The sequence below is a fragment of the Thunnus maccoyii genome, chromosome 21 (assembly GCF_910596095.1).
Source record: "Thunnus maccoyii chromosome 21, fThuMac1.1, whole genome shotgun sequence".
NCBI lineage: Eukaryota > Metazoa > Chordata > Actinopteri > Scombriformes > Scombridae > Thunnus > Thunnus maccoyii.
The window spans coordinates 13688553-13714187 of NC_056553.1; the positions used below are offsets into that span (position 1 = coordinate 13688553).

The window sequence follows — 25635 nt, forward strand, 5'->3', positions numbered from 1 at the left end:
TCGGGTGCAAATGATTAGAACATCGTTGGAGAGGATTTTGGAGGAGCCTGTCTTATTTAAATCTCAACATTTAGTTTGGTTTGCTCTTGATTATTGAAGTGAGTGGTATCACCATGACGAGATCAGAAGAGCTCTCTGAGACCTTCAGAAAGAAGGTTGTAGATGTGTATGAGTCTGGGAAGGGATGTAAAAAGATCTTCAACCAATTAGAAATCAGCCATTGCACTGTCCGGAAAATAATTTACAAGTGGAGAACTTTTAAAACAGCAGCCAACATGGCCAGGTCATGTCCCGTTCTAGCAAGTTCAGCCCAAGAGCAGACCACAAGATCCTTAAAGAAGTCTCCAACAATCCTAAAATGTCATTACTGGACCTACAGGTAGCTCTTGCCACAGTTAATGTCAAAGTACATGCATCTACTAATAGAAGGAGACTGCACAAGTTTGATTTTCATTGGAGGTGTGCAAGGAGGAAACACTTGCTGCCAAAAAAGACTTCTGGAACAATGTGCTTTGGACAGATTAATCCAACGTTGAATTATTTGGGCACAGTAACAGAAGACATGTTTGGCGCAAACCAAAGACAGCATTTGAGCACAAGAACCTCATACCGACTGTGAAGCATGGGGGTGGAAATGTCATAGTTTGAGGCTGCTTTACTGCGGCAGGGCCTAACCAGCTCACCATCGTAGAATCCACTATGAATTCTTTATTGTATCAGAGGGTGCTTGAGGGAAATGTGAGACCATCAGTCCAAAAATTGAAGCTGAAGCGGATGTGGACCATGCAACGTGACAATGACCAAAAACATTCCAGTAAATCCACCAAGGAATGGCTCAAAAGAAACAAATGGAGAGTTCTGGAATGGCCAAGTCAAAGCCCAGATCTTAATCCTATTGAGATGCTGTGGGGTGATTTGAAACGGGCTGTGCATGCAAGAAACCCCTCAAACATCACATAGCTGAAAGAATTCTGCATGGAGGAGTGGGAAAAACTTTTTCCCAGTCGATGTCAGAGACAGGTAGACAGTTATAGGAAATGTCTAATTGAGGTTATTTCAGCCAAAGGGGGCAACACCAGCTATTAGGGCATAGGGTGTCCTAATTTCTTCTTGAGTAGGAATTGGTATCTTTTTTCATTTTTTGTTAAATAAATGATAACAAAGTTAAATTTTCATTGTTTTTGGTTCAATTACATCATCTTTATCTATAGATATTGTTTGAAAGAAGATCAGATATTTGCCGTGTTTCCACTACATGGTACCAGCTCGGCTCTAGTCGCTTTTGGTACCAGGTACTTTTCTTGATTTTGTTTTCCACTGCAGATAGTACCCCCTCAGTGGGGGTACGGTTTGCAGGGATGACCATTGCTGATTGGTCAAACACACACATCACGGCTGCTTCAACTTGTGTACCGTTTCATTCATGAAACAAGGAAATACTCTATTATTGATTTAGGATCAGTTTAGGACGAGGGGAGGACATTTCTCTTTATTTGATAACGTTAAAGGTAAAGTTAGGCTTCCTGACTCATTTTGAAAAAAATGAGAGAAAAAGAGAGAGAGAGTGTGAGCGAGAGAGAGACCACGGCGGTGGTCAAGCGAGGCAAGGGAGCCATGGTAGAGAGAGCAAAGCAGTGAATGAGCCAATCGGTGGTCTGCAGTGTTTTCCTTTAATATCGGCTCAGCTTGCATGGAACCTCAACAGAGGTGATACCAAAAACAGTACCAAGTACTGTCCACAACTTTTGCCCAATGAAAAACCAATGTGGTGAAAAATCGGCTATTGATATGTCCATATTTCTTAAAAAAGAACTAAATATTTCATGGGGTGTCCTACTTTTTTACATGACTGTACATGCACACATACTCTCTAACTTTCTCTTTCTTTCTTTTTACAAAAACTTGAATAGTTATTTGTAATTGCTAAAATGTTAATAGACAATTGTGGTCCTCCAGCACACATAGAACAACATTTGTTGACTTGCCACTTTGCTTTTTCATGCTTTGTGCAAGTTTGAGCAAATTAGACTGTGATTTCTCATATGTAACAGTAGTAAAAGATAAATTCACTATAAGGCACTCATAGTAATAGCTCTGTCACAATTAAACATTGGCTACTTTTTCAAATCGAGTAACAAATTTACTACTAGCTGCTGGATGCAGCTGAAAAGGGTCCCAGAGAGGCATCTAAGAAAAAAAGAGCATTGACTGTATTTTTGGAAAAATCCTCTAAAGGTTGACAGATAATATGTGTGCAAACGTGTAATGGATGAATTGATGATCCCTTGATTTTCTTTCAGCACAGTTACAACTGAAAAGGCAGGGAACCATGAAACAAGCCAATGAACAGGTCAGCTAAACTTTATACTCATGGTGTATACATCTTGTCTAAGACATGAGAAAGAAATCCATACTGTTGGTTTGCAGCTGGTATCCTTCCTTTTCAGCTAGAGACACTGTCTTAATGTGAGTCATTAGTAAAGTGGACCAGTTATTCAACGGCTGGACAACACAGATATCTGTCAGGGGAAATACTTTACATTTTTTTATAAATTTCCAGTTATGCGCAATTAATGCCCAACAACCAGATGGTAATTCGCACAGAGGAATCCCTGACAAGTAGGAAAAAAGCAAGTTTTGTTTTTCTTAACAATACTGGCTTTCTTCATTTCCCTCCATCACTTTCACATAGACACTTAAGAACTTATCAGGGATGGTTTTCTCATTGGTGGGAGGAAGATAAAGCTAGTTTTTTGACATTTAGCCCCCCTCAGCTGAGGCCCATAGGCCCCTTCTTTTCAGCTGCTGGCAGAACAAGGTTGCTACTTGTCCTAGAATCTCAGTGCCATAAATCAATAGACAACCAGGATTTGGAATCCATCTATAAACCAGCAGCAGTTTTGATAGATATCTATAATAGAGATGTCCAGGGTAAACAAGCATTGCCAGCTCTGCCATGTTGAACATTTGCCTGCTATGAACCTAGAGAACACCAAAAAATTTACTTAAAAATGAAAACACTGGGGCATCCTGATGGCCTGCTGGTTAAGATGCATACCACATGGGCACAATGTCCGCGGTTTGATTCTGGCTGCGGACGTTTGTTGCAAGTCATACCCCTCTCTCTACACATGTTTCCTGTCTCTCTGCACTTTCAACTATCAGAAATAAAGGCAACAATGCCTGAAAAAAAAATCTTTAAAAAGAATTTAAATGTTATTTGTTTCTGCACCCACTTTTCGACCCACTGTAGTCACTGGGTGGTCATGCATCGTTTGCTTTAGATGACATGTTCAAAGAAGCAGATGGATGCCAAATTTGTTGTTGATTTATTGCTTTTGACATTTAGCGGTCCTTTGTGAGATAAAATATGCCCTGTATTTATATTTTGGTGTTGTATACTGGTGGTCCGTATTTAACCCCCTACTCAAAGCTGTAACCATGCATCTGCTTTAATTAAAATAATATGGAGGTAGTTTTCCTGGTATTTAATCTTTGGGGCATATGATAAAATGCCCATAACCATTCTTTGAATTTTGTTCTGTCGTTTGATTGGCAGATTTCACATTGGGATGTAGAACATAAATATTTTAACACCTGAGCTTGGTGTGCCAAACCAGCTTTCATATTGAATTTTATCAAAACAAGGATGGAACATCTTACTGCAGAATAAATTCCCCTGTTATTAAATTCCACCCACAACCTCACTTTTGGGGTCTGAGGTTAGTGGTGTTGTTCTGGAATGGCACAGCATGGGTGCAGGACTGACATTCATTGCTTGGCATATTAGTGTGTTGGTGTTCTGTCATGGCACTATGAAGATGGTTTGTCTGGGACCGGCCACATCGTTTACAGCATGTACCACCAAACCTCAAGCAGGAGGGGAGTTTTCATTTTTTTCTTGGTTTGCTGGAAATGAGTGATGTAATTTTTTTTGCAATCCTTACACTGTCTTTGTGTTGATTAAATAATCTTTTGTTTGTATGACAGTTGGGGTTAGTTGGGGTTTTCACTGCCTTGTCCGTTATTTACACCCACTCAATGGCATTTGATTCCTCTGCTGTGACTCAAAACGTATGAAGTCAAATTACTGTAAACGCACTACTTTTTAAGTCTTACAAATGATTTATCGATTAACTCAAGACGACCAAAAATATCACACACATTAAAATTCAACTGCTTTTACACAATGATGTCATACATAAAACACTGTGGGCCTCTGCGTTCTTAATGATGTGGTGGGAACAATATCTTCTACGGCATCAATGCGGTGATATGGAGTCTGATTAATGATCTGGAGGACACACAACTAGCAGATGGTATGCTGATCTCATGTTTTTGGTGAGCTTGTTTGAGTGCAGCAGCCTTGAAGCCTGTGCTTATAGCAACATGTGGAGCAAGGGGCTGTCATTAGAACAAGCTCTTTATAGGGGAGATGGAGACCAATCCCCTCTGACTGCCTGCAGACTAGTCCATGGCTGTTGCTGGTGGGTTCTCTGCCTTATGTGGGCTGCAGATGGGTGGGCAGATACTTGACGAGAGCGCCACTGCCGAGGAACAAGAGACTCAGACAGCAGTGGCGTAAGGGGAAAGTATGATTGTGATTTTTTTAAAAGGAAATATTTTAATGCTTTCAGTGTGGTTATGGCCCATTGTGTCCATTCTGTGTCACTGTTCCTATTCTTTCATATCAGAGGTATTCCCCAACACGCAGACTGTATATTTTCTGTATATGATCTTTTAAAGAAGTAGTTATTAGCTTTGACATTTGCTGTAGGGAAAGAACCTCTTTACTGGAGACATGAAAGCCCTGTTTAAAAATGTGAGTCCTTTCTATAAATTGATCTATCAGTGTGTGTTGTCTGATGGGACACGGCTCCTGAGGATGGTATGGCGAGCCATTATTGTTTTGTCAGATGGAAACCAGAAATTGCTCTGGCCCTCTGACTGGGTGCTGTGTGCAGCACACTGATTAGAACTGCCATCACAGGGACCTAAGGGAGCCTTTCGAGATCACATGGAAATCTTAGAAGGGAGCCGCTGCAGCGGAAGTGAACCACACAACTTCTGAAGAACATCAGTGAGGCAAAGTCAAACTGAGATTGTGTAATGGTTGTCAAATTGGAGGTGAAAGAACTGCATGCAGTGGATAAGTCCTGACGTGGTTCATTAAAGATAAATCAGCCACTGCCTAAATCTTCTACATTACACAAATACAGTTAGACAATGTTTGGTTCTCATTCCCCCATGGCTGTGCAGGGGATAATATCTTGGTAAAATTTCCAGCAGATGCACTCTATTTTTTTGGATCAAAGGGCCAGAAAACAAGCATAACAACATCATGCCTACTGTATTTCACATCTGGACCTGGGGATGTCAGTCATGTGTGGGAACTTGTCATAATTTGGATGAATCAGCCTTCACTCTTCATCAAAGGCATACTATTGTGAATTGCAGATAATGTGGTTAAAGTCAGATTATTTTTCATAAACTGGGATTGTTTTACAAATCTAAGGATTTCGCTCCTGCACTTGTGCTGACCTCTGAATTGTAACATAGATGGATGAGGTACTGTATTCATTGTACTGTTGGGAAATCTATTTCACTGAAAAAATTCCAGTGGTGTAGGTCAGTATCCTGGTGGTATGATGTATGTAATGGGCCTCTTCTAATAGGAAAAGAGTTAGAGCCAAATCCTCTTTTGGATTCAACCCTACCATCAATTTAAAAGTACAACTACTTATTTTTCTGCATCATTTAGTATTTTTGCTTATAGGGGAATATCTCTGCTCCAAGATAACTTGGTTTATTTTAGTGTAGACAGCTGTCCTCAATAGAGATTAAGAGAAAAAGAGGCTTGTATAGACCAGCGCAGAGGACTGGTGAGAACAAACTGAAAGAGAGAATATCAGAATAGTCAGGTGATTTTTTTAAATTTCGATCAACAATCAATATGAACCCTCTTTGGCTTTTCCAAGTCAAATAAACTGACTGTGAGCCAATTTAATCATTTGTCTTCATCACTGGAACCAGACAGATTGATGACACTACAGTCACAGATATGTGATTTATTGGTTTGTGTGGTTGCGTGCCAAAGAAATGGCAGATGTGAATGATCATTTTGAGTGGCGTACCCCTCTAAAAGGCAGTTTAAGCTAATGTATGTGTGTGTGTGTGTGTGTGTGTGTGTGTGTGTGTGTGTACCCCTCTAAAATGCAGTTTAAGCTAATGTGTGTGTGTGTGTGTGTGTGTGTGTCACTGTAAATAAGTAAAAGTGGTGTCCTGGCCAGGCCCTGCTGTTCCTACTCTCCTGGGCTCAGGTTGCAGCTCCCAGATGGTTCCTTAATCTGTAGGTCCCACTCAGGTCAGCTCCAACAGAGCCAGGTAACACGAGCCAAACTCATAACCCCACCATCCTCCTAAATGCATCCATAGAGACCTAGACAGATGACTTTAATGTCTTCACTTCTTCTGAAAACCGAGCCACATGGAGCTCAGCGAGCTATGATCGAGCAGAAGCCTAACTGAAACCTATTATCTACAAGACCTGCTGCTGTGAGCTAAAATCCTTCTCGCTGTGTGCATTTGATGAGCAAGCATCTAACCTGCACCTTTTTGTAAGAGCGCTTGAACATGATAGTGGTCAGATTACCTAAGACGTCACCTCATGTGGTGTTAAAACATCTCATCACTTCCCACTCACTACACACAAACCTTATATCTCTCCTATATGTAGGCGTATATCTGTAGTGTGTAGGCGTTTTACAAAGCGTAGGAGTTGAACCACTTTCCAGAGCTGGACCAAACCGCACCAAAAATGCTGTTTGTCAAAGCCATAGTAAGAAATTACAGCACACTCCTGAGGGTTTGATCCCTGGCCAGATAAGGAACTGCTTGACGAGATTGGGTTACCCCCCTTCCTAGCCTTGGAAGAGAACAACCACAGCAGGTCTTGAACCTCAAGTGTGATAAAATGCCTCCCTGTTGGAGTTCTCCCATCTCCTCCTATGTGTAATGTCTAATCATTTCCATGCTCCGATATCAGTTGACTTGACAGGGTTTGGGTGTGTTATTGCAGCCAAGTTACAGCTGGAAAGCTTTTCCAGGCCAACCTGAAGGGTGTGAATGAGCAGCTGACCCATAATTTCACATTCCAGCTTTAAGTGTTTTGAAATTAGCCCTTGAAATTGAGGGGTTTTGAATCTGTCTTTGCACCTTTGATCTTTTCTATCCTATTGCTTAAATGCTGGACTATGCTCTCCTCTGTCTTTGACTTTTGTCTTTGTTTGAATTTCTTATATTTTATTAGTTTTATCTTATGGGTTTGGTTGTGATATATAGTTTTCTAATTCCTCTGCAAGTTAAATAGAGCATTATGAATGATTCTAGTTGCAGAATAGTTAGCATTTTTGCTATTTTACTGCCATGTATGTAACTTAAAATTAGGCAAAAATAAATGGATCCTTTTCCTTTCTGCCTCCCTCTAGACACCGTAAAACACCTTGAGATAAAATTTTAGTGCATAGGGTAGGCTTTCACCAACACAGAAACTACTCATGCCGGCCACTGGTGTAAGAACAGGGTCTTGTTGTTCAGCAGGTTACATCAACACCCCAACATTTTTAAGACTTGTACAGTCACTTTTTGAGTACCTGCATTCAGTCCTTTGTGTGCTGTCTCAGAAAATGGAAAAAAAACCCTCATAAACGCATTGTGAAAAGTATTGAGGTTGATGTTTATAAGAAGGTGCAGACGTTTGTGCTTGTCAACATGTGTTTTCTTTTTTCCACTGACCCTCAAAGGATTCCAGTGATCTTAATGAAACCAATTTTCATATAAAGACGCCTTTTAGCTTTGGCTCCTTGCATGAAGGCAGTAGCATTTTTGACTCAGCCGCTGTGAGGAGACCTGGCCTTTGAAGTAGCCTCTGGTTATTTTTCTGCTTGACAGATCAGAGCAACTGTGCAGAAATCAAAAGGGAAGTGCCCTGCCGCCCCAGGTAAATGGTAACTCAGGACTGAGCCGGGACATTTTGAAAGCTAATATGGCTACTGCTGAGTTAGGGCCATCTGGACAATTTGCCCTCCATCCAAATTCTTGAAAATGTGACGTTTAATAGAGTGAGATTGTGTGATGCACTTGCGGGTCTTGTGCCAGTCGTACATAATATGACTCATCAGAAAATACTGCAGCACACCTCCGAGAGCGTGAAAGACAGACCCGAGTCTGAGACATGGTTTGTTGCTTGTGAGTTGTTGACCAAGGCTATCAAGGCATGTCTGACCAATCTCCACTCCTATAGCAGGAATGTAGTGTAAGGAAAAAAAGTGTTCTTGAGGCTCTAAGGATCCCACATAGCACCTGGCGGAGTTTCCCCCATGAGAACAGTAGGTATTGAGGGATGAGACACGGTCAATTTAGCTAAGTGAGATGTGCTTCTTCACCAAGGAATATCTACCTCCCTTCTTCTCCAGTTCAATTGTCCCCTTACCAGGGCAACGGGGGGGAGGAGGACAAGGTTTCCACAGCACTTGCATTTCATTTTCCAATGCCCCCTGGAGGTTTCAAAACAAGCTCTGGGGTTAAGAACAAAATCGCTGAAAGCCGTTACACCACAACTGATGCCTAGTCAGGTCTGCTTCTCATTGGAAGGGATCCTGGGTGAGGGAGAGGGCTTACTAGGAAGGCTCAAAGTTGCAAACAATCAATGCCACATTGGTGCTCAACCCCACTAAAATTATAGAAGCCATACATACACACATGAACTGAAATGGGATGTAAATAAAAAGAACTATATTGCCTAAAACTGAAAATAAAATGTTATATTGTCTTTTGTAACTGTGGTATTATGAATTAAGTATTATTAATGATGCTGATCATTTTCTCCGTTGTGTAATCTGCCCCCTTGTGTGGCCCACATGTTACTTCTTCAGGAGATTCTGGTAACCAGTTGACCACAAACTGCATTATCTTTTAATTTGTTTCAGCAGGAGGGTCTGCAACAGTTTCGGCATGCAACCTCAAATCAAGCAAAACTTATTTGTTGAAATATTCAATATAAAAAAATATGAGAGGTAGAAATAAAGTATTCTATATTATTCCAGAGAACAATCTTTTGTCTTTTGTAGATTATCTGTATCTTATTAACTAATGGCAGGTTATTCTCCTCATTGCCAGCTGTGCTTCTACACACATACAAACACACACGCCATTAAACTGCAAATAACACATAAGTAAGCCAGAGTCTGGGTGCATATGTTTGTTGGAAAGAGAGTCAAACAAGCGCTTATTCTTACTCCTGACATGGCTATGGTGTGATAGGAAGGAGAGGCATGTTTTCAGAGTGACTTTATATCATTCTGGCTGCTTTGTATTGTCAAAATAATAATGGGCATTTTTTTTCAATTTTAAACTGTCAATACTGTAAAAGAATTCCCAGTTTGTCCAAATATGAAATATTAATCATGACGTGTGGCCTCACCACACAAACCATTTTTGTTCCTATCCCACGAAAAGTACTGCTGTCATAAGATGCATGAATCAGCTATTGTAATACTCTCTTTATGACTAAAAAAAAATATATGGTTGTTTTTTCTCACTCAAAATCTTCCTTTTTTTCAGTTTGCAGATACGTAAATAAATGTAGTAAATACACTGGTCCTTTTATTAATCACTTCCAGCTTTACATATAAAAAATAAAAAAAATAACTTGCTTGACACACAGAAATGAAAATTAAATGAGTAAATGTGGTTAAAATGTTAATGATAATTTCATAACGGCACGGTTGACAACGCTCTGCACATTTTTCTGTGTGCTATATAGATTGGCATACAGTAGTGTTGTTCTTGTGCAAGGTTGTTTATCTAGACCAGTGGTGGAGATGATTTAGTGTTGTCTTAATACAGCTGCTCGTGGCCCTGCTGGGCCCAGGAAAGCTGGGAGGTCTGGGAGTCGAGGAAAGGAGTCAGAAGAGGATATGGGTAGAGGAGAAGATTTATCTGCAGTCCAAGCTTAACCTTAGCTTCACTTTACCTCCAGACCTCTCAACTCCCAAGGATACAGGCACACAACACACCAACTAGCCAGCCAGATTGATGTGGGAAAAGTAACTTTAGAGTGTTAGAGTTTCTCATTAACTAGTCTCAACCTCTGTAAGTGAAAATGACACTCATGAACAGACAGTCTGGTTTATACACTCACACTGTATGAACCCATAAATGATCATCACTATATTTTTTTATTATACCACTACCCAACAAAATATTTTTTTCAGATTTGGATTTATCAAAGTTCTAGTTTGTTTCTCTTTTTATTGAATCATTTCTTGTAGGCCATTGTGTTGACAGTGACATATTTGTCTGGCTCTGCTTTCAACATGACAAAATTTCAAGATAGCATCCTGCAACAACTTGATTAGGCTATATGTCTTAACCATTCGAATGGAATCTGTTGGGCTTATCAGCAAACACGGTTTACAGATCTGTTATATGCGATAAATTAAGTCTCTTTGATATAGTAAGAACTTTTTTCTTTTTAAGAGAAAGACTGCCTTAGGGTTTGGTTCACACAGCACTGAGGGGCTGATATCTGATAACCTTCTCCTATCCAATGGATGGCCAGAACAAACTTGCCAATAATGATTGGTATGTGTTTTAGACTGAGCCCAGAGCTGATGCTGATGTTGGACAAAAAAAAAACTCCTCCAGATATTCTGTGAACCACGCTTGCAAAGATTACGCTAGCACTGTTTCATAACATCTTCTTATTAAAAAAAGAACTCCTTGATCTTTTTTTCCCATTGATGAGGCCCATTTTAGAGGGGATTATGGGAACATCATGAGGGTTGCTGCTGTATTGTTCTGTTGCTAACATTAGGAGGATGTAGGGCTTTAATACTTCAATATGTTTTGCATTAAGTCTGAGCATGTTTGCCTCCCTCGGGGAGTTGGACATGTTAGCAGATAGCAAATCTTTCTTTAAGCTCAAGTTTTTGCATACCTGTTGGGCCTCATAAGCAGGGATTTTAGATGTGTGTTAGGAGGAGGGGAACAAATTGAGTCTCAGGGTGATGTGTTGTTTTTTATTGAGAGATCCTTTAAAATTGACTCCAACCGTGTTAGAATGCCCAGATGTGGAAGAGAAGTGCAGGAGAAGAAAAAGTTCCCACGGTCATGGAAAATCTGGAAAAGTCATAGAATTTTAAAATCTCATTTTCCAGGCTTGGAAAAGTCTAGAAATGAAGTAAAATCATCAAAAGTTTTGGAAAAGTCATGGAATTTAATTTTGTTGTTTATAATGAAATTAAAGGTTGTGAATGGTTAAGGAAATTATATTACGGGTCCTTGAAAAGTCATGGAAAAGTTTTGAGATTTTGTCTGTGGAAATGTGTGGGGAATAAGGTGAGAAAGAATAAAGCAGTACCAAATAAATTTTTGTTACCTTACATACATGTTCTCTGGTTTTGGCATAGTTGTGTCTGTGGATTTGAGGCTTGGTTTCTTTCCTCCTGCTAATAGTGTACTGGCCACTTATTGGCTCCCTGTACACTATTTCATCTCAGACACACTGCCAGCATGGATAATTGGCCCTCCTACTAATAAACAATGACAGGAGTTGACTCTCCTTTGTGTTTATGTGTGTGTGTATGTGAGTGCGCATGCATGTGCACGTGTTCCTGTGTTTTGTATTATGGTCTGGGCAAACCCATACTTGGCTCTGTTTGAATGTGGTAGGATAAAGGCTCATACATTTTAATATATTGCCCCCATGTCAAGCAAGAAGGAGCAAACACAATGCCATGGGGGAAAAGCTATTTGGTAATGAGAATCAGCTTCAGAAGCACCAGTTTGAAAAAAAAAAAAAAAGGCGACTGCTGCCATGTATTTGACACTTGGGTCATCAGGTTAGACATTCAGCCTCTTTTTCTTTTATTGTGACCTAATAGAACCAGTGACTAGTGGGTTCATGAGTGTCCTTTTTGCTCATTTTCACTTTTTTCCCCCCTAAATTTTCACCTATGCATTATAACAGTTATAAATACAGCTTATTGAAAACCACTTGTTAAATTTAAGTCTTCAATCCTTTAACCAGAAATTATTTAAACTTGACCTCTTGCCCCCACATCAATGCTCTCCACTTAAACAGATTGTGGTTTACCTGACTGCAACATTTGCCTCCTCTCTACTCACTACTGAAGAGGACTCGTTGAGACGAGGGGGATTTAGTGAGAGTCCATGACCAAAGTGTCATACTCTACTAATCCCAGACCTCTCTGACTCCTCAAACCCAGGTCAAAGGTCATCTGCCCTCCTCACCACTCTGACCACATACAATACGGTCAGGGTCAGTTTATCTGATAGGAGTAACGTGGCGTTTAGGTGGAACTGGACGTTTCCTCCAAGTCTTGTCGTGGAACATTAAGTAATGCCGCAAAGCCGCTACATTGTTGAGGGATTATCACTCTGATTGTGGGCCCTTATTTGTTCTATTTATAGCTGTAAATAGTGGCATTTCTGCTCCTTTCCAGATGGCTTTCATGGCTAAGACTTGCATGCCCTTGACAATTGACTCCAAAAGTTTGGCTTGTGCACAACACACTGGCACCACACACACATCTCGACCAAACACTCTGTTTGCCTGCTGTGTGCCTGTGAGTAATTTGGAGTGCAGTGGCCTTGTCAGTCAAAGTCAGAGCAAAAGGGCTCAATTTGAAGTGTTTTGTATTCTGGGATATATTTATATAGTTTTAATTGTGGTAGAAAAGACATTGAAGTGAAAGCCCTTTGACTTCCTGTTGATCTAGAGTTCTGTATTTGTGGTGCCAGCAGCCTAGTTTTCTTTGACTTTGTTTAAAAACTTGAGGTTGTGATTTGTATTTGGCTGATGATGCGAGAGGACCGACTTGCTGTTTGACATGGAACACCATTGTGTAATGCAATCACAGGAGATGCCAAGAGCATGGGGTTCATATGGCAAACGTGATGTTATGTGGAAAGTGCACTGAGCACATTTTATAGGCAATTTCTGTCACACTTTTTGACTCCACATATTTGTGGCTAAAATGAGTTACTGTTTCCCCAAAACGGGATTTACACAGCTTCCCAAAACTGAATGATTTAACCTGATTTATCAATAAGTTCACAGCATGTGGCATCAAACCCTCGCTTGCAATAGGGTTAAACTACCTTGATCTCTTTGGCAGGTAGTGATCCCGCTTTACATATAAAGCCAAACACCTCAGCTGTGTAAAGCCGTCGTCTCTCTAATCCACATTTTCCATGTCATTCCTATAGACTGAAAATTTGCCAGCTACATAGTCCTCCTCCTGGAAAACAGAGAGCTTAACTATTATAACCAATTTCACATAATGCCGCACCCAATGGGAAATCGATCTAAAATGATATAAAGGGCTAAATAGGCTTGTATATTTATGACTGTAATATTAATACAATATGAGAAGTTTTCCTTATTTTTTTACTGATTGCCTTTTTGTTGTTGATAGTGGTCTCTCCACTCATTTTTAGCCTGAATTATCAGATTAGAAAAATACTTGTCTTTGTTGCCTTTTGTAAACTTGTCAGTTTACCTCCCTGATTGTATTAACATACCTGGATAGGAGTAGACAAGCGCAGAAAACTCTTCCACAGCTGAGATGTTTTGCATTCTGAAAGCATATTTATCTAAGCCATAGCCTATAATATTTATGACTGTTTTTTAATTCAGCAAGCGTACAGTTTTGATTTCACGATCAGCTCGAGTAGTGTACAATATGTGGCAAGGGGTCCATAAAGACTTTAACATGTTTTATCCCTCTATTTCTTACGTGTATTTCAGCATGTCTGACACCAAGCTAAACACATTCATGTCTGTATAAAAATGAGACACTATTATTTCAGTTTTTTTCAGGAATTTACCCTGAACCCTTGTGTTGAGTTCAACTGCAGGATGGTTGAGTTCATCAGTCGTATTAGAAATGTTAATTTCTAAATATAGCTACTGCTTTCAACATGTCTGTGGCTTTGCTAGTGAATATCCTATCACATTAAAACAATATGATTGGAAGATTTCATTCCACAGTGCTGTATATCTTTTTGTTTTACTTCCAAAAACACACATCTTGATTTATGGGTATAAGAAGGCGGACATGTACAGTACTGTTATGATACAAATCCCCCCTACCTCCCACCCACTTTATCCTGCTCGGCACCAGCTCGGTCATGAAAGTCTTCAGTCATTCCGTTACGGATGTTCTTTGGATCCTTTGGCCATCTGGACCCGGACGGGAACAGGAAATGAAGAATGAGGAATTAAGAGGGGTTCTTTTTAGGATATGAAAGCTTGAAAAAGAAAAGCTGAGCACTCCTTTTCCCAGTTTAAGCCTGGTCTACACAAATTGAGGCCCTTTTCCTTTTCCTTTTAATACCTTTCTTGCCACTTTTCTTCTTCTTTCCTGACTTTCCTCCAGCACTGGGTGATGTTTTATTCAATGTAATATTATCAAGAACAATGCGGTTCACAGCTCTTATGTGTAAATAAATAACTAGTTAAATTTTAATATTTGCCAGAGCATGAGAGCTTAAATCCTTGAGTACGTACATGTTGATGAAATTTTACAAATTTTTTTGTAAACCCCCCCAAAAAATAACACAAACTAAAACAAAAAACAATATTAATTTTGTCCAAATTGCTCATCTCTATTTTCCCTCTATTTCTTCTTCTTCCTCCGTGATTTAATTTTGCCCTCTTTGTTAATCTTTCTTTCCATCCTTCCTTGCTACAAGGCTTGTCACAATTAAATTTCACTTGTCCCTTAATATTCCATCCAGTATATCTGCCAAACACGCTGCCAATTGGAGCCTTAGATTGCACCAGTTTTGCCCCTAGTGTTTCAGTGAGTGCAGGCAGTGTTATCAGATGGTCCTCAGAACATTTCAAGAGCCCAACAGGCTCACCAACAAAGGAGGGGGGTGGAACATCTCTTTTCATACCCACAGTGGGAACAGGGAGAAGAGAAAAACACAGGTTAGGTTTTGATAGCCTTGCTCTCTATCGATACCTCCTTTTCTGAAATTATGATTTGAAAGTTCAGGCCTTTGTAAACACTGCATCTTTTGTGTATCTTCAAAATGCTAAGGGAACTGTTATTTCTATAAAAGTGCTTTTTTTTCTTTTTTTTTTTTCTTTGACTGAATAATTCACAAGATGATGCCCGTTTTCTTTTTTTGGCCTCGTCATTGTGGCTGAGATTCCATACCCCAAGAGGGAAGATAAGCACTTACTAGGAGGATATTCTGAATTCCTGCACTGATTTTCTCTCCTCTAATGTCCCTCTCTTTTCTGGGGTGTATTCACTGAAACAACTCCATATCCATGTCATCTTGGAGAGAAGGTAAATCCACCGAAAGATTGACGTTCAGATAGATGATATTACAGTATTATGGTCCTCACTTACCTACCTACCTGCAACATCTCGCTCTGACACATACTGTAGCTTATGCCCCCCCCCATCCATATTTTTTCATTCTTATTTCTTTTCATTGTAGTCTTTCTTTGTGATTATGCGGCCGGTTATAGAACAGCACACAGGACAGTGGAGGAGCCCCATCTCCTCTCATGCATATTCAAGCACGTGTGCACACGCAAACTCGCACACTGTGAAAGGCAGCTTGGCTCTTGGTCAAGGGATCTTTGCTAAAGACTGGCCCCGGACAAGAGAGCTGATCGCCAGCCAAGCAGGACAGTTACAAAGTGGAGCACAGGAGGCCCCACCATGTTTGCAGAGATCTAAAGCTTTTTTCTCTAAAGCTTTGTTTGCATTTTGTTCACTGCAGCAGCTGAACAGTACACAGAAAAGCCTTTTCTTACCCTTTCTCTGTCCATACTCTTTTCGCTTTTCACTTTCTCTGACTCGACTGCCTTCTGACAGTTGATTCAATTCCTGTGTACTAAAGGAAATTATGTGCTTAATTGGATTATTGGGAGTTTTCTTCAAATGAGTGCTCACCCACCCACACAGCCCCAGACTCAGAATTCTCCTTTGGGATGGGCTGTCTGATACGTGTTTCCAGACTCCGGAGTCTGCAAGATCAGTGTGACATGAGAACCTGGGAGTTTGTTTCAATTTAATACCATTCAGTCATAGTAATTACAACAAATGTAATGTAATATTCACATCTTAAAAGGTTATATTTACACTATACTCACTTGATTACTGAATAGTTTTCAAAGCAAGGCAGCAGTACCTCCTGAACATTCACACTATTATGAAAAAAAAAATCATTTGGCTCTTTATTCCTCTTCTTTTTTCTCTCTCACTTGCACAGAAATATAGTAAAACAATGTGAAAACTGAAGCTGATATGGGGCATGAAAGCAGGTCTAGCTGTCAGACATCTCTTCTGGCCATCACCTTCAGTGTGCTACTTGGCCCGGGTTTATAGAGACACAATAGTGTCCAAACGCACGCAGGCATCACTGGAATTTGCACCTGTTGGAGACCTGGCTCCTGTGGTCTTCCTCCACTCCTGAGAGCTGACCCTCTGGCTCTTTCTCTGCAATTTGCATTTTTTAATAACCGAGGGGATGACCGGAGAGTGGTGGTATGGAAATGATGAAATAAATCTTTAATGAAGCAAAGTCGGCAAGAGAGAGTTGAAATGGGTAGAGAGCAGAGTGGATGATGAGAGGCCTGAGAGAGACGGAAGGGTGAACAGTGTATAAAAGAGGCTGGATGAGGGAGCTTAGAGAAGGGGAGGGTCCTGCTCTTGTACCTATTCTCATACAAATGATCTCTTACGCTGTGTGGCCCTTCAGTGGGTTATAAACATCCCAGTGGTTGTGCAGTTGTGTAGTGGTGAGCTGTTCATGTTACTGATTTTCTCCTAGAGCGAGGAGGCCAGTCCAGGGCACAGATTAAAAGGCCTCTCTTCCCAACCGCGTGCGAATCACAAATCACATAGAGCCACAGTGCTTCCCCTTGCCCAGGAACCCAGCAAACACCCTGTAAAAAGCCACAGCCACATCCACATGTTTTCGTCTTACTGGGCACAGAAAACATAGTTTTAATTAAACTAGCGTGTGTACCACAGTTTCCATGTGGAAGCCAGTGCTTGCAGTGGATTCCTATAAACTTGCCAATTTAGTTCTTGTGCCTCATTATTAGGAATTTCGCTCGCTGATTGCGCTTAGTTTGGTCGTGGCTGTAATGCGATCGAACGTACAGCGGGACTGATCATTCAGCAGAGCTGTTATGTCGTGATGTATCATCTAGCTACTATATGTCAACATGTAGTGTATGCTCTAACCTGATCTTCCTTGTCCATGCCACGTTGTGCTGACAAATGAAAATTCTGTCCTTATCGTGGCCCAGGGCCAGTTAAGGCCTCTGAGGGGATAATTGAATGGCCTATCTGCCCTACGCAAATCCTAATTCTCCCTCTCAACAGGCCACTGGCGGCATGCTTTATGGGATTATTTTCAACCCGGCATTTCGAACGTTGTAGCATACATAGGCCTTCCTTCCCACGTACAGCTTTCCCCCTTTTCTCCTTGTTCCTGCCTTTCACCTTCTCGCCTGAGAGGATTAGTAAGTCAGGCTTCCGGAAACAGAGCACCACTCGGTGAGGATGAGACTTCCAAAATCTCCTCAGAGACAGGAAGGAGCTGGACACTGGCTCTATGACAACAATTACCGCTTTTTGTCAATGTCTTTTAGGGGTCAACATTTTTAGAAATTAAAGTGTTGGCCTGTTTTTCACAGAGAATTTCAATGTAAACAAACACTTTTGGAGCAGATAGTTTGGCCGCCCAAGAGACTGAGTGGAGTCTGTGGTGTCAGAGGGTATGAAGGGAAATGATTATTTGCTGAATGCGTTATTGTTTGGTGGTGTGGAGACTGTTGATTTGTGGCTACGTAGGAACTCTGCTTGAGGGGTCAATGATATGCTTTACCATTGTCCTTTTTCTTTTATCTCCAATAAATCTTTTTGGAGGCAAAAACACATTCTTTGTCGGGATTAAAATATATCCATGTCTTATTGACAGTTCCAGCAAAAGGGTTCATATTTAGGTGGGGCTTAATCATATTTTATACTGAACCAGATTACCTCCTGTTGTAAGACCAGATATAGAAAGTGAAAATTGATGGGAAATTGCGTGGAATTCAAAGGCCCATAGTGTGGGTCCTATTTTGGTCCAAGTGGAAAAAGAACAGCTGTTACTACTACTGAACTTAGTATTTAAGATTAACCTATTTTTGTGTTACCTCTGCTGCTCCAGTATGAGAGATGTTAAGGTTACTGTCACAGGAAAGACCCTCTTTTACAAGGTGTGATGAAACCAAAAGCCACAAATGAATGGCATTTTTTGATTTAATAACCTCATTACTGCAGCTTATCTTCCTAATCTTCCCAAGCCCCCTGCTGACATATCCTTATTAATGTTTTGGTCACTTGTACTGCTCTTCTCTGACAAAGGCACCAACACGTTTTGTGAATTCAAGACAAAACTGCGAGTGGAATTTAGTTGTTTAAAAAGTCTTAAAGGTCCCTGGGGCTTTGCCTGTGGAACCTGGTCACTACATGACTGCCATTGTCCTACCTGTCAGAATGTCTTTCATCTTCTTACTTGGACCCAGGGAGAGTGATCTATATCTCACTGTTGTATCTGTCTCATATCTTCATGGCTTACAGCACTGGTTCCCAGCCATTTACCCATTTACTGAACCTTAAGGCTATCCCAAATCATTTCCGTCATCCTGTGATTCACCAGATCAGGGGTTTGATAGGATTGCTTTCTCTCGCTATCTGTTCCCAACTTTTGTGGAAGTTCTTGGAAGGTCCTAATCCAGCTTTAAGATGGCTCCCTGGGTGGTCTGTTAGATTTCTACTGGAGTAGTTCTACTTACTGTTGGTGAATTTTATCAATACTCTGAACATAAAACATAGTATTAAGTTCTGAAAAGCAAATTAATTGGTGCTCTGTCATTTCTGTATCCAAGGCAACACAATATTTAAATATTTGTAAGGTTGGCTACTATGGATTTAGAAGATATCCCCCATTTGCCACACAATGTTTAAAGGGTTGATCTGTAAATGCGTCCATGTGTTAAGTGTTTCTGGCAGCGAGTAAGACCCAGGGAATCATTGTCTGTCCAGACAGTTGTTGTTATTTAGAAATCTGGATGCATTTACCTTTTTTCATGCCAAGTGTTATCCAGTATAGGCTACATTCCTCTTGAACTAGATATGTGGAAGTGAGCAAGTATTTGCACCTGTTTATCATTAACAATGATACACCCTGTCATTTGATATTTTGTATGGAAACAAAAGTTATAATTTATTCAGATCAAAAATGATCAGCAGAGGAATTTAGTCAACTCTAGTTTGGAGAAGTCGGGAGAGCAACATGTGTGATAGCGACAAAGGCAGGGTGGCTTATGGAAGCAATTGCCTTCAATAAAGGATACCCACTAGTGCTTTACATTAAAGGAAAGAGATGTACTAACTGCTCTGAACTCAGATATTTTGGGTGATTGTTGGTCAAAGGCCCTAAGATTTGGATTAGTTTGTGACAACACAGTTATATCTTCCACGGCTAAACTAGCTTTCACACTCTTTACGCTGATGGTCGCTGACCAGTTTGACCTTCATATAAACATCTGCTAGATAACACATCTGGAATCTGACTGAAGTCTGTTGGTGGATGTCATTATGAACAGACCTCTAAATCCTATCATCATTACCTAACACTTGATCTCAGGTTGCTGTTAATGAGTTCATTATGTGTTAGTGTATTCCCTTTGTCTGCAGCACTACCTGTTGGCTACTTTACAATTGGGTTTCTAGAATAGCTGTCGTCCTTGATGTTTATTGTAGTAATGACTGGAAACACTTTAAGTTTATAAAGGAGTCTAGTGATATATTGTGTTATTCAGTGTTTGGCGTATTACCTGTAAATTGAGTACTCCACACAAACAAAGCATATTGACATGCACACAAATAACTCTTATCATTGCCAATAATTACAAAACTTCCCCAGAAACCCTAATTTACATTTTTTTTGGTAGTTGAGCTAATGTCTACAACTTGGCAAAAGGAGGTACTGTAGGTAACACTCTCAACTATGCTTGCTCACAGTATATAACACAGTATGTGAATGCTCCATAAAGATGTTAAAATGGAATGTGCAATAATCAGATTATTAGCTAATTGCTTTTTTATTTAATGTGATTCTGTAGGGATTTGGCAAGTCTATTCATGATATTTTTGACAGATGCTGCCGTGCATGTCTGTGTGCATGTGTGGTTTCATTCGTGTTAGGTCACATACGTGTAGCACAAGGGCACATGCATGGCACAGCAGGAGGGTGGCGTGAGGAGCGCTCCCTCCACATGCGTGTGCTGCGTGTTCAGCTGTCACTGAACTACAGAGCCCCCCCCCCCACCCCCTCCTCTGTTCTCCGCTTTCTCCTTCTATGTTTCCTTTACCCTTGCCGCCCCTCTGTCCCTACTGTATTCCTGTCTCCCCTCTGTCCTGCCCTCTACTGCTGTTCAGTTCTCCTCCTAGCCTTGTACATTCATAACCAACTGTGCGTGTCTTTTCCTGCTCTCCTGCTGTACCCCCAGATCTCAGCTGTGCCTCTCCTCTGGCATGTACTTGAGATGACACTGATTCAACCCCCTAGAGTGTAAGGGGTCCTGGGAACCAGCAGGACCAAGGCAAATGTAGTACCTGTGGTACCTAAATATAGAGCAACAGCACCATTGCTTTGCAAACCCAATCACACGTAGCCTGAGCTGTAGAAAACAGTTTTCTGTCTTATCTAATGTGGCTATAAGCTTTTCTCCCAGAATTAGCAGTTTATTAGCTGGTTGTTGATGTGTGTAGTGTCTCCAGTGTCTTACATCCTGACTCAAAGGGATCTTGAGCAGCTGACACATTCAATACTTCGATAGCCACCAGTCATCTGACATAGCAGTAGCCATGTGCTAGGCATTTAAAATGCCGTGTAGCGCATCGCAATGTCACCCCTAGGTTTGCCTTCCTCCACATCACGGCTGTATCCCTCAGCTTCAGCTTTCGTGGTCTAAACTGGCACAGAGGCAAGATCGCAGCTATGACACCCCTATGTATCTCATTCAGCCATAGAGAATGGGGCTAGTGAACCGAGTAGCCCCCCAACACTGGCCTCTGCCTGCACCTGCACGCCCAACTGATGGCTGGAAAGCTGGAAGGAAAAGGGGGGAAGTGAGTTTTGAGTGAGATTTGAGGAGGCTTGGATCCAGTTTAAGAGTAAAGCTTGGGCAAGAGACAAGGGTGTGATATGATAGTGTATAGCGAGCCTTATCAGAGAGGTCTAAAGTAAGAGAAAACTGATCATTTCTGTGTTAGATATCCACCATGTGAGTCTCAGTGAGTTCTTTGTGATTTTAGGATAGGGAGAAAGGGAGCAAATGGGGGGTACCAGAGGCCCCCTGCAGGTCATTCAGTCATTCATAAGATGAGGCCATGTTATAGACCTCCCTCTACCCTTGCTTTTGTTGCTGTTGTGTCCATCAGCGGAAGTGAAAATGGAGACTAAGGGTGGTCATGCAAAATGGATGATGTGTGTTGGCATAAGGTGGATGTCCAGTTTCTACCTCTATCTTTGCTGGATAAGACTGGAGATGTTTTCCTTCACAGAAAGCCAGAGCCTGATAACCTTTTCTGTCTTCACAGATTTATGATGTTTACAGATGTGCTCAGCTCCTGAAAAAACAGCCCCTCTCCCCAGTGGGGCAGCCATCTTTAATCCAGTAAAGAGCACAGGGATTTGGTCGCCCCTGGCCTGCCTGAAGGCCCTTTGGAAACCTCTCGGCCGTGAGAATGGGGGCTGGGGTTGGAGGTGTAGGTTGGGATGTGTGTAGCCATGCAGGAGGGGCTGGGGACAGTCTTTGTGAATTTAGTTAATCTAATTTGAGCTCTTTCCCCCTGAGGCTCTTTCTCTCCCTCACCACTGTTGCCCCTGTTTCAAACATCAGTCCAAGCTGGGGAAAGTTTCACGTGTCCCTGGTGAAAATAGGCTTTGTTTAGTTTAATCCAATATCCTCACGCATAAACCTGAGGGGAATATAAGTGGGAGCACCCACTGAAAAAGTGACAGTATCTTTCAGCAGTGTGTGTGTGTGTGTGTGTGTGTGTGTTTGTGTGTGTGTGGTGCAATTAAATTAAAATGGAAAGCTGATATACATGAGAGTCTGAGCAGTATCACTACATAAACATGTATAATACTTTTGTGTCAGGTATAAATATGTATAGATAATTTTAGGATACCACAAACAGTGTTAAAGATGGCTCGATATGAAAATGTGATTCAATTTTTTTTTTAAAGGTTTCAAATTTACATAAATAGGTTTATATACAGCGGACATGAAATCTAGCATTGATTAGGTGTCAGTTGAGAAGGGATAATCAAAGTCTTCATTAGTAATTGTCTGTAAATCGTTTGAATTTAATGGCATTTATCAAAGGCCAACTTGAAACAGGGTGCCGGGGTGTTGACGCTGCTCACAGAATGCAAATGAGGCACTTAAAACTTTTCTTTGGTGTTTCACACCTCTGATTAACTCATTGTGATGCTGTCGGATATCAAATGGGTATTAACTCATTAGGGTTCGCCTTTGAAGTCGCTCTCGAATATCATCAGGGTCTCGTAATCCTTTTTTAATGGATCAGTGAGTAGGACAGTGGTTCAACAAAAATGATTAATGTGACAGCCTTTCTCACCTAATGTTCCCTGTGTTTTGCATGAATGGGTCGAAAATTGGTTGATTCATTCAGGAAACGTGCCGGTAATGGTGTTAATGTTGAAAGGTTGGTAGTTAACGGTGAATGTTTGCGTTATCAATCTGCTTCCATCTCGCTGTAAACTCGTACCGTTATCTTATCTTTGTTTCCTTTTCTTTCTTTTTTCTATCTTGCTCTTTCCTTAGCTTTGTAATTTTAGTGTCTTCCCCTTTGCCCTCCTTTTTAACTTAAGGCAATAGGTGGTGAAGGGCAGGAATGTAGCCGTGGGACTGTAAGGATTTATCACACTAAGGTGTGAGGGCTGCTGCCTGTGCTTCTGTGCCTGCAGATGTAACAGTTTAGTGCCAACAGCATTCCCACCATGGAGCCAATACAGAATTTTATTGCTTTTTTAGTTTGATTCTTCAGACCACATACTCCGTGGCTGCAGGGAGAGGAATAGGAGGAAGGGGTCAAGGACAGGGGGTTAAGAAGTTAATGTGTGTGTGCATGGATTTTCAGCCTGAGGTTTGTGTGAGTATTGTTAAGTAACATTACCAGCAAGGTGATTAAGCATAAGAATAGTTTATCTCCATCTTCTTCTTCTCTCGTCTCTGCTTTTGCTACTCACACATGCACGTTCTCTCACTCTCTTTCTCCGTCTGTCTCTCTTTCTCTCTCTCTCTCTCTCTCTCTCGCTCTCTCTTTCCCTCTCCTTTAGTCTCCCCTCCCATTCCTTCTCTTTCCACTCCTCTCACTCTCCCTTCCTCCTGCTCTGCCTCTCAGGTTACGATGACTGGGGGTTTTCTTGCTTCCATCTCGTAGAGTGTCTGTGTGTGTTTGACTGCGTGTGTGTGTATGTGTATGTGTGTGTGTGTGTGTGTGTCTCCCTGCGCTGAGCTGTGTCCTTGTCCCTGCCTCCTGGCAGCAAGGAGCCACCCAGCAGCCGGTCTGTGATTGGGCAGGGGAGTGGGGTTCTTGACACAGCGCGGTGCTGACTGCTCCGGGACGTGTTTCAACAGATGGTCGAGGTTAGAGAGTGTCATCACATCGGAGAGAGGATTAGAGGAGAGAGGTTGTCTTCCAGGAGCTGTGTGGTCCCCCTTACTCTTGAACCCAACACCAGGACACAAACCCCTCTATGAGCAAAGGGAGACCCGGTGAAGAAACACAAGGAGAAAAGCAGGAGGAATCCTAGCCTTGCCTCTCACTCGGCCAGCACTCTGCTCTCCTGCCTTCCAGGTACTTTACAACTTTCTCTCTTTTTTTGTCATTTTTCTGCTTTTTTTCCACCCTTTTACCACTGCTTGTGCAACATGTGTTTGTGTGCCTGATAGTTTGTTCAGTTAGAAGGAAATTTCTTATGCAGCTTACAGTCAGGAGTGGGAGTCTGTAAGTAAGGATTTGTAGTGGTGGTGTGCTGTGCTGTTTCTGCAATGAATCTGTGTTGCCTGTACAGCAGCTCTGTGTGTGCAGGACTTCATAGTTTTCCCCCTGAATGACAGGAATTCCCTCCGTCGCAAATTCCTCCCTCTCAAGGGATTAGAAGGCAGCACATTCCATTAATGTCATTTTTTCCCCAATCCATAAGCGCCCATCTGTTAATTTCTACTTTTCTGAATGCAGGATATTTGGAACTGCTGTAGGTCAGAAAAGCTTGCTGTAAATTGAAAAAAGTGTGCTCCATAATTAACTATGTCAGTGGAGGCATCCTATGAGTTATCATATGCATTAGGGTTAAAAAAAACTCTGCCTCAATGTGTCATTTTCTCATTTTATCTTTAAAAACTTTACTGAAGATGAATTCTTTTCTTATTAACTTTGTCAGTTCCTGTAAGAGGACATTAAAACACAATTTTAAACATTCCCTAAACTCAGTGTGGCATTTAACATTCCCTCACTTCAGCCCAGATAAGTTTTTTCATAAATCTAATTCAGAGTGCACTTCTGGCAGATCGTGTCAGAATACGCTAAATGGATGAGCTGCTGAAGAGCGCTTTCCGGACAAACTGTCAGAGCTAAGCAGAGAGGCAGAGACACAGGGAATGCACACCTCACTTCAGCTATTTAACTCAACTCAAGTGAGAAGGGAAACTTGCCAGTGGAGTGGGAATATGATGTATAGTATTTATACGTAGCTCCAGGCACTGTGTGTGTGTGTCTGTGTGTGTATGTGTGTGTGTGTGTGTGTGTGTGTGTGAGAGAAAGGTGTTTGCAAATGGAGATTGTGCAGCTGTGAAAGGCTGTGTGGACAGCAGCCGGGCTGAGTGGAGAGGAGATTGTATGGGTGAAAGCTGCTGTTGTGTGAATTTTGTTTACCCTGGTAAACCAGCCATAGCTACACTTCCTGCTTGTTACTTGAAGTATTTAACACAACCACCAATAGGTTGTGATCACTGCTGCTTTAAGGCTGGGGGCGAAGTCGGTATAAAATTTGGTTGTATGAGCAGATGAATTAGGGAAATGGTTGCAAAAGTTTTAAGAACTCGAAGGGAAAACGGATCTTTTTATTTTAGGAACCGTTATAAGAAGTATTTAGTTTTGACTCATATATTTATTTTTTGGTATTAAGCCGAGCAAATCTAAATGTTGTGGTTGAAAACATTTCACTTCTCATTAAAATGATTTTTTTGTAGCTGAAAGCTTGGATGTAGCAGAATGCATAATTATATTCATTATCTGTTATTTTATGGATCTAGTGAGTAACCATTCTCTGTTCTTTCCTGTGTATTTGTACCAATTTGTTAATCTACCAGTCTATGAAAACAAGAGAATTTATCTTTCTGACCTAGTTTTCTTAAAAGGCAAAATTATGCTGTGCTCACATTCAAAGCCGATTGCTTGTACCAGGCACAAGTTGTGTAAAACACAA

At 41.2% G+C, this 25635-nt stretch overlaps 1 protein-coding gene across 7 annotated transcripts in view; it reads left to right on the forward strand.

Annotated features, from left to right (window-relative positions):
• Positions 1–25635, forward strand: part of sulf1 (sulfatase 1) — an 86214-nt gene that overhangs the window by 25070 nt on the left and 35509 nt on the right. For 2 of the 7 annotated variants that reach the window (XM_042398761.1, XM_042398768.1), the window contains exon 2: positions 23786–24005. The exons of 1 other annotated variant lie outside the window; for it this stretch is intronic. The gene's annotated coding sequence lies outside the window, so the exon portion shown is untranslated. Of the gene's footprint in view, positions 1–2300; positions 2351–23785; positions 24006–25635 lie in introns of all 7 variants that reach the window. 4 more of the 7 variants (XM_042398763.1, XM_042398764.1, XM_042398766.1 and 1 more) reach the window with 4 other exon arrangements.